The following is a 9,839-nucleotide window of genomic DNA, read 5'->3' as shown; positions in this document are numbered from 1 at the left end:
GCATTAAGTGTGCCACTCACTAAACCTAAACTGTTCCCTTCTTAGTTTCAAGGGGAGACACCTAACTATCGGTCCTGATCCAGTTCCCAGGAGAACACGGTTTTGTTGCTTATTCCGTATGTAGATTTATTTATTTTCCCATAGCGCTACATATTTTCCATAGCTACATATCTTCCATAGCGCTACGTATCATTCCGTTCCTAACAGCAATCCTGTAATCTGTGCTCTTTTCGGTTTATTTCCATACCACCCCGTTACTCGTCCCGTTAGCCTGTCCGCTCACATCCCTGGATTCCAGCTCAGGTGACTTCGTGTCCGATTCGGTTCAAGTCTCCATCACCTTAAGCAACCCGTTGAGATATGAGTATGACTAGACGGTCAACAGGAAAACTCGCCCTCCCGTTATTTAGAAAATAAAAAATATTCGGAAATCCCCCGGTGCTTACCCCAGCCTGGAAGTGTGCAAGCTCTGTCTGGAAATCCGTTCAGTCACCGGGGATGTAGCAAAGAGGAGACCAGGGGCTCCTCACGCAAGACCTGTTCAGGACAGGGCAGTCCTAACTTTTGCCGGAGCTGCATGCTCTGCTGCCGGATATCGCAAGTTAACGGCAGTCCGCTGGTAAGACGGATCACTGAAATGGTCTCGCTGGAGGAGTCAACCGGCCGTCTCTTGCCCCACGTTGGGCGCCAAAACTGTGGACACTTTTTGTGACTGAAGACAGAGAAGAAAATTAAAATTAGTCAAAACCTTTTATTAATACATACCAGGCAAGGGTAAAATGTCAGAGAAAACACAGTCCCAGGACACCGCGCTTCATCTGCCTCGAGCGCAGATGTCCTTGTTCTTTTATACCCTTCTAATCTCCTGATCGTTGACCATGTAAGTAAAAAATAGCATCCTGACTCATTGTACTTTTCCAGTTTTTGTAAAGTCATTACCCTAAAGGTATATTTTCTTGTCACACACATCATCAAAAGAAACTTCTAGAAAGTATACATGCTTTTTGTCACGCACGCCAAACACAAACAAGTTTTCATCACTCTGTCCTATTTTCTATACACACATACATTTTGTTCAATTACATCTTTTTTTGTTTCCACAACTGCCTCTGCTGCCCTCACGCCGTGTTGTCCGGCAACTAAGGATGATGTCACAACCCTGGAGACGATCTTCCCCACTCCGAACCCTGACCCGGAAACATCTCCGGCCGAGGGTCCGTGAGAGGAGAATCTGCCTCCGGGAAGTGATGTCAACCCTTTAAGCGGCCTAGACTTTCAGTTTCGGTTTATGCTGGCCTCCTTCAAATGGGAGCAGTGGAATGACGATTCCTTGAAGTTTGCCAGGAATGTGATTTGTTTTAAAAAATGATCTGCTGTATCAGGTTGCAGAGCACGAAGACGAGGTTCAGACGCTGTTGTTAGTGCTGTAGACTTATCGGCGGGAAGTCTGTGAACTGGCACACGCCCACCTCCTGGGCGCCCACTTGGGAGCCTAGATGATGTTGGAGAGAGTGAAGCTCCGGTTTTTTTGGCCTGGGATAAATGAAGAGGTCAGGCAATTTTGTCAGTCCTGACCAGAATGTCAACTTCGCCAGATACCCCGGATGGACCTTGCTCCTCTTGTCCCTCTCCTCCTCATTGACATTCCCTTTGAGAGGATTGGGGTCGACCTTGTGGGTTCCCTAAAGCCCTCCACAAGAGGCTACAGGTACATCCTGACGTTGGTCGATTATGCTAAGCGATTTCCAGAGGCTGTTCCCTTGCACTCAGCTAATACAAAAAATAGGAACTAGTAGGGCTCTTTGCATGAGTTGGTATACCAAAGAAGTCCTCACAGACCAAGGTACACCTTTTATGTCGGGTACGTTCAGGGAGGTTGCCAGGCTACTCCGTATTACGCATCTTAAGACGTCTGTATACCATCCTCAGATGGACGGACTGGTTGAACGGTTTAAACAGACCCTTAAACAGATGCTTCGCAAAGTAGTGTTATGGTACTCGTGCCCACTTCCCACTCTAAACTGTTGGCCCATTGGCAAGGCCCTTATGAGGTGAAAGAAAGAAAAGAGCTCGTCGACTATCTGGTCAAGCAACCGAATCATCGGCCAAGTGAACAGGTTTACCACATCAATCTTTTGAATCCGTGGAAGGCAAGGGAAGAAAGCCCTCATTCTGGCCAGACCCACTCCCTTTTCATGTTAACATCCAATCTTAACCTCAGTCCCAATCAAAGACAGGAGCTGGAGTCTGCAATCCTGTCCATTCTGGAAGTGGTCAGTGAGGCACCCGGCCGTACCTTGCTGATTCAGCACGACATAGTGACAGACCCCGGGGTGGTTGTCAAGGAATGCCCCTACCGCCTCCCGGAGGCAAAACGTGCTGAAGTTGAATTAGAAATCCAACACATGTTGGACATGGGCATTATTGAGGAGAGTCACATCCGGTCCCATCGTCCTTGTTTCCAAACCCGATGGTACCTGGAGGTTCTGCAATGACTTCCGCCATCTCAATCAGGTCTCCAAGTTCGATGCCTACCCCATGCCCCAGGTTGATGAACTCCTCGAGCGGCTGGGGAATGCATGATATTTGACTACTTTGGATATGATGAAGGGATACTGGCTAATTCCCTTAACGCCATCTGCAAAAGAGAAAACCGCATTTAGCACCTCTAGTGGACACTGGCAGTACAAGGTCCTCCCATTTGGATTGCACGGGACACCCGCGACTTTCCAGCGTCTGGTAGATAGAGCGCTGAAGCCCCACAATGCCTACTGTGTCGCCTACCTGGATGACGTGGTCATTTTTTCCGGCACGTGGGAGAAACATGTCCTGCAGGTTTATACCGTTCTTCTAACGCTAGCGAGAGTCGGTCTGCACATTACTCCCAAGAAGTGTTTCTTCAGGTTAAATGAGGCTAGGTATTTAGGCTACCTGGTGGGAGGAGGGACCGTTAAACTGCAGTGTACCAAAATCAAAGCCATTCTTGACTGGCCCCCGTCCGATAACCAAGCAGCAGGTACAAGCATTCCTGGGATTAGCGGGTTACTACTTCCGGTTTGTACCTTGCTTTTCGGAGAAAGCTGCACCCTTGATGAACCTCACAAAGAAGTCGGCCCCGCTGCATGTGGTGCTGGGATGAGGCTGCGGAGTGAGCATTCAGTGACCTGAAAATGGCCCTGACTATAGCACCTATATTAAAAACTCCTGATTTCTCTGTTTCTTTTATTCTGTAGACCAATGATTCGGACACAGACTTGGGAGCCGTGTTGCGCCAAAGCATCGATGATGTTGAGCACCCTGTGATGTACCTGAGCCGGAAACTGCTTGAACGGGAGACGAGGTATGCGGCGGTGGAGCAAGAGGCCCTGGTGATAAAATGGGCGGTGACCCAATTGCGATACTACCTGTTGGGTCGGGAGTGCACCATCGTTATGGACCATGCCGCTCTTCAATGGATGGCGGTGCATAAGGAGGCTAACCCTCGGGTCACCAGGTGGTTTTTGGATCTGCAGCCTTCAGGTTCATGGTCCTTTATCATCAGGGGACTCTCCAGGATAACACCAACACCCTTTCCCAGTTATACAACCTCTTAGTTCGGGTCGCCTGTCCCGGTGGGTCTGGGCTAAGGGAGGGTCATGTCACACACACACACGAGTAGGGGGCAGTGTAAAAGCCAGTGCACTAACCCATCTCTCTGCTCTGTCACAGGAAGGACGATTCATAAAAGAGCCCGGGGCCGTGACTTTAATCCCCGTGATACATCCAGTCATTGGAGTCCCTGGAGGGGGTGCTAGAGGGCATACCTTCTGGGGACTCCCTCGTTCTGCTGGGAGACTTCAATGCTCACGTGGGCAATGACAGTGAGACCTGGAAGGGCGTGATTGGAGGAATGGCCCCCCTGATCTGAACCCGAGCGGTGTTTTGTTATTGGACTTCTGTGCTCGTCACGGATTGTCCATAACGAACACCATGTTCAAGCATAGGGGGTGTTCATATGTGCACTTGGCACAGGACACCCTAGGCCTCAGTTCGATGATCGACTTTGTGGTCGTGTCGTCGGATTGCGGCCACATGTCTTGGACACTCGGGTGAAGAGAGGGGCGGAGCTGTCAACTGATCACCACCTGGTGGTGAGTTGGCTTCGATGGTGGGGGAGGATGCGGTCAGGCGTGGTAGGCCCAAACGTGTTGTGAGGGTCTGCTGGGAACGTCTGGCAGAGCCCCCCTGTCAGAAGTAGCTTCAACTCCACCTCCGGCAGAACTTCGACCACATCCCGAGGGAGGTGGGGGACATTGAGTTCCGAATGGGCCATGTTCCGTGCCTCTATTGTTGAGGCAGCTGACCGGAGCTGTGGCCGTAAGGTGGTCGGTGCCTGTCGTGGCGGCAATCCCCGAACCCGCTGGTGGACACCGGCGGTGAAGGATGCTGTCAAGCTGAAGAAGGAGTCCTACAGGACCCTTTTGTCCTGTGGGGACCCCGGAGGCAGCTGATAGGTACCGGCAGGCCAAGCGGAATGCGGCTTTGGTGGTTGCTGAGGCAAAAACTCGGGCGTGGGAGGAGTTTGGGGAGGCCATGGAGAATGACTTTCGGACGGCTTCGAGGAGATTCTGGTCCACCATCCGGCGTCTCAGGAAGGGGAAGCAGTGCAGTGTCAACACTGTATATGGTGGGGATGGTGCGCTGCTGACCTCGACTCGGGACGTTGTGGGTCGGTGGGGGGAATACTTGAAGACCTCCTCAATCCCATTAACATGCCTTCCAATGAGGAAGCAGAGCCTGGGGACTCAGAGGTGGGCTCCCCCATCTCTGGGACTGAGGTCACCGAGGTGGTCAAAAAACTCCTTGGTGGCAGGGCCCCGGGGGTGGATGAGATACGCCCGGAGTTCCTCAAGGCTCTGGATGTTGTAGGACTGTCTTGGCTGACACGCCTCTGCAACATCGCATGGACATCAGGGACAGTGCCTCTGGATTGGCAGACCGGGGTGGTGGTCCCCCCTCTTTAAGAAGGGGGATCGGAGGGTGTGTTCCAACTACAGAGGGATCACACTCCTCAGCCTCCCCTGAAAAAGTCTATTCAGGGGTCCTGGAGAGGAGGGTCCGTCGGATAGTCGATCCTCGGATTCAGGAGGAACAGTGTGGTTTTCGTCCTGGTCGCGGAACAGTGGACCAGCTCTATACCCTTAGCAGGGTCCTGGAGGGTGCATGGGAGTTTGCCCAACCAGTCTACATGTGTTTTGTGGACTTAGAAAAAGGCATTCGACCGTGTCCCTCGGGGAATCCTGTGGGGGGTACTCCGAGAGTATGGGGTACTGGCCCCCCTGATAAGGGCTGTTCAGTCCCTGTACGATCAGTGCCAGAGCTTGGTCCGCATTACCAGCAGTAAGTCGAACCCGTTTCCAGTGAGAGTTGGACTCCGCCAGGGCTGCCCTTTGTCACCGATTCTGTTCATAACTTTTATGGACAGAATTTCTAGGCGCAGCCAGGGTGTTGAGGGGGTCCGGTTTGGTGGGCTCAGGATTGGGTCACTGCTTTTTGCAGATGATGTTGTCCTGTTTGCTTCATCAGGCCGTGATCTTCAGCTCTCTCTGGATCGGTTCGCAGCCGAGTGTGAAGCGGCTGGGATGAGAATCAGCACCTCCAAATCCGAGACCATGGTCCTCAACCGGAAAAGGGTGGAGTGCCCTCTCAGGGTTGGTAGCGAGATCCTGCCCCAAGTGGAGGAGTTCAAGTATCTCGGGGGCGTCTTGTTCACGAGTGGGAAGAATGGAGCGTGAGATCGACAGGCGGATCGGTGCGGCATCCGCAGTAATGCGGGCGTTGCATCGGTCTGTCGTGGTGAAAAAGGAGCTGAGCCGCAAGGCGAAGCTCTCAATTTACCAGTCGATCTATGTTCCTACCCTCACCTATGGTCATGAGGTATGGGCAGTGACCGAAAGAACGAGATCGCGAATACAAGCGGCTGAAATGAGTTTCCTCCGCAGGGTGTCTGGGCTTTCCCTTAAAGATAGGGTGAGAAGCTCAGTCATCCGGGAGGGGCTCAGAGTAGAGCCGCTGCTCCTCCGCATCGAGAGGAGTCAGATGAGGTGGCTCGGGCATCTGATCAGGATGCCTCCTGGACGCCTCCCTGGTGAGGTGTTCCAGGCACGTCCAACCGGGAGGAGGTCCCGGGGAAGACCCAGGACACGCTGGAGGGACTATGTCTCTCGACTGGCCTGGGAACGCCTTGAGATTCTCCCGGAAGAGCTAGAAGAAGTGGCCGGGGAGAGGGAAGTCTGGGCATCTCTGCTCAAGCTGCTGCCCCCGCGACCCGACCTCGGATAAGCGGGAGACAATGGATGGATGGATGGACATCCAGACAATCGGACACCTTCCGCATTGCATAAAATCATGTGTCGTCCCTCTCCGATGACATCACCTTGCTTCCAGGATTCCCCATTGTTTCCTTAATATTGTTTCCGTGTGCTTCTTTTTACAGTGTGCAAGTCAGGTTAAATAACAATTCAGAATTGGCACTGTGTGAAAGGAACACATCATTTATTTCTTTATTACATTTGCTTTTGTTTCCATGGATTACAAATTATTATTTTCGTTGCTCATTCTATGTTGTTATTTTGGTGTGTCAATGTGTTACAATATTGTACATTTATTTTTTTCATAGGTTCTGCCATTTATTGTTTCTAGATTTCATAGTCATTGCCTTTTTTTGTTCCGGGTCACTATAATTTATCCAATCATCACTTTTCTAAATCTGCTTACCCAGAGCAAGACGGGGACAAAACCTGTATAAGGCCACCAGCCCATCACAAATGATAACGGCAAAAATACAAATTCAGACAAAATTAGTGCAAGAAAAAATGCAGCTAATATGCTGGTTACTGATTCACCGAGGCTTGAAAATTGTCAATAAAGAATCCAGTAGTTTCTTGTTTAGGCTGTACTTCTGTAAACTAAACCTCCCCAATTATCTTCAGTTGTCAAGTGTCATAAGTGATGTTTACAATGTAGCACAGCTCTCAAAATTACAGGACAGATCAAAATGTTTGCAAAATGCAATACAAGCAGACTTAATGCCAAAAAAGTCGACTTACTTATTAAGGCATTGTCACTGGTATTTAAGCATTTCATTCTTGGTGGCACTGCATAGCATCAATCATCCTGCAAAATAAAAATAAAGTTTATCATCTTAACTGCAATAAACAAATCCCAGCTCCAAAGGGTCATTTACCCAGACTATGCCCTATCAAATGCCACATCAAGTCCCAGCCCAGACTCCAGATCAAAATAGTAAAGGAGAGCCTCTGAAACACTAGGGGGTAAACGGTGTGATAAAGTCCTAAAAATCCAACATCAAGCATATCCGAGAGGAGGGCTGGCATGTTCAATAATGCCACCTGAGGCGAGGTACATTTTTGCTGGCCATTTGTTCTGACCCTTATATATCCTTACTAGGCAGGAGATGTTACACTTTGCTCACATACATTATGTATTGCTATACAGGCTTTGCAAAACAGTGCATTCTCTGGAATTTGGACAACAAAATCAATGACTGATATATTATGTAATGTAAATGTAAATAAAAAAACAGTTTTAAAGCAACAAAACACAATAAATATTAATGAAAAACAATTCAATGTACAATACGAAATTGAATCCATTCATTGTCCTAAAACACTTATCCAGGGTAGGATTGTAAGGCAGCTGGAACCAATCCCAGCAAACACTGGGAGCAAGGAAGGAAGAACACCTGGACAGGATGCCAGTCTATTGCAGTGTGAACACACACACACACACACACACACACATCAGGGGCCAATTTAGAAATGCAAATTCACCTAACTTGTATGTCTTTGGAATGTGGGGGGTAAACTGGAGTACCTGGAAGTAACTCACATAAACATACGGAGACCATGCAAATTCCACACAGGTAGGACCTAGACACCGGTCTACTTATCACGAGGCAGCAGTGGTAAGTTATTTAAAATACTTCTATCGGTTATACTTATGAGGTATTGCAGTTCATTTCAGTATGTTCATATTCTATTTAAACTTGTCACCATTGGACAATGTTTCCCTCTGTTGTACACAGGGTCGATATGAGTCAGAATCAAACAAACAAACTGGTCATGAAATCAGAAGCAGTTATAGGAAGAAAGATTGTTGTCTTTATCCACCTAATCCTTTTCTGTCTGTTTTCTGTTCAAGCCCCTCAAAACTTTGTTGGTACAATTAGGATTCTTTCTATGTTTGTTTATTTCAAGGTGCAATATCTATTATATATAATTCACTAAGCCGCCGACAAGTAGACACCCATGGAAAGCACGCAAGATAGCCACGCCCACCAACTCTAAGACTATTGGATACGACGACAACTCGCAGAGCCACGGCCACCAACTTGGACGCAGCAACTCACAGAGCAGAGCGTCATTCGCGTTAGTCTCTGCTACACTCCACATTTACCTCTGAAGAAGTATGTTTGTCGCGGATGTGAATCTCTGTATGCGGCGTGTAGAACAGTTTGCGAGGGGTATCCCATGGTCTTACAGTTGGTGGGCAGGTCTCTGATAGTTGCTCTTGCAAGGTTCAGTCTCTCCCTGTGCATTTCCTGTGCGACACACACACACAGAGGCAGCGCGAGAGAGAGAGCGCGCACACACACAGGCAGCGCCAGAGAGAGACAGACGCGCACACACACAGAGGCAGCGAGAGAGAGAGAGAGACGCGCACACACACAGGCAGCCCAAGAGAGAGACAGACGCACACACACAGGCAGTGCCAGAGAGAGAGAGCCATACACACACACAGGCAGTGAGAGAGAGAGAGCCATACACACACTGGCAGGGCCAGAGAGAGAGAGGGTTTGACTCATAAGGTAGGAAGGCAGTTAAAGAATGCACTGGGCTTGATTTTGTTTTCACTTCTGTTTACAGCGATCGGTTCGTACTGTGCATTTTTTGAAATGTTACTTTCTTGGTGGTTTATTAAATTATGGATTTTTTCAAATGTTCATTTTTTGTTGCTATAGCGCAAACTAATGCAGTGTTAGTTTTCTCTGTTGTTCAAGGTTTTCTCAGTGTTATTCAGTGTTTTTACATTTAGTTTACTATTACGCAGTGCATTCTATTGTTTAGTTAACTATATTTGTGCTTAAAAACTAAAATATATATTTATATTAAAATATAAAAAATATATATATTTACATACAGTTCGTATGGTCTGGAATGGATTAATTGTATTTCCATACAATCCTATGGGAGAAATTGCTTCGGTTCACGACCAAATCAGTTTACAACCAGAGTTTTGGAATGAATTATGGTTGTGAACTGAAGTTCCACTGCATTCTTTTCGGTTATGACGCACGGCCGCGTCCACCATTGCAAACTGTTTTACACGTCATGGTCTTAGAGATGGTGGGCGGGTCTCTGTGAGTTGCTCTTGCGAGCGGGCACATGACCAGGCGGTGTGTATGCTTCGAGAATGAGGGTGGACATGGCAGGACCATCTAAGAAGAGGCATGTTTGTCGCGGATGTGAATCGCTGTATGCGGCGTGTAAAACAGTTTGTTTCTCGCGGATGTGAATTGCTGTATGCAGCATGTAAAATAGTTTGTGAGGGGTATCCCATGGTCTTAGAGTTGGAGGGCAGGTCTCTGTTAGTTGCTCTTGCGAGCGGGCACATGACCAGGCAGTGTGTATGCTTCGAGAGCAAGGGTGGACGCGACAGCACCATCTAAGAAGAATCATATTTGTCGCGGATGTGAATCGCTGTATGCAGCGTGTAAAACAGTTTGCGAGGGGTATCCCATAGTCTTAGCAGTGTCTATGCTTCGATGTGAATCGCTG

Source organism: Erpetoichthys calabaricus, chromosome 1 (assembly GCF_900747795.2).
Source record: "Erpetoichthys calabaricus chromosome 1, fErpCal1.3, whole genome shotgun sequence".
Taxonomy (NCBI): Eukaryota; Metazoa; Chordata; class Cladistia; order Polypteriformes; family Polypteridae; genus Erpetoichthys; species Erpetoichthys calabaricus.
The sequence above is the reverse complement of the archived record's forward strand: the minus strand, read 5'-3'. Positions refer to the sequence as shown.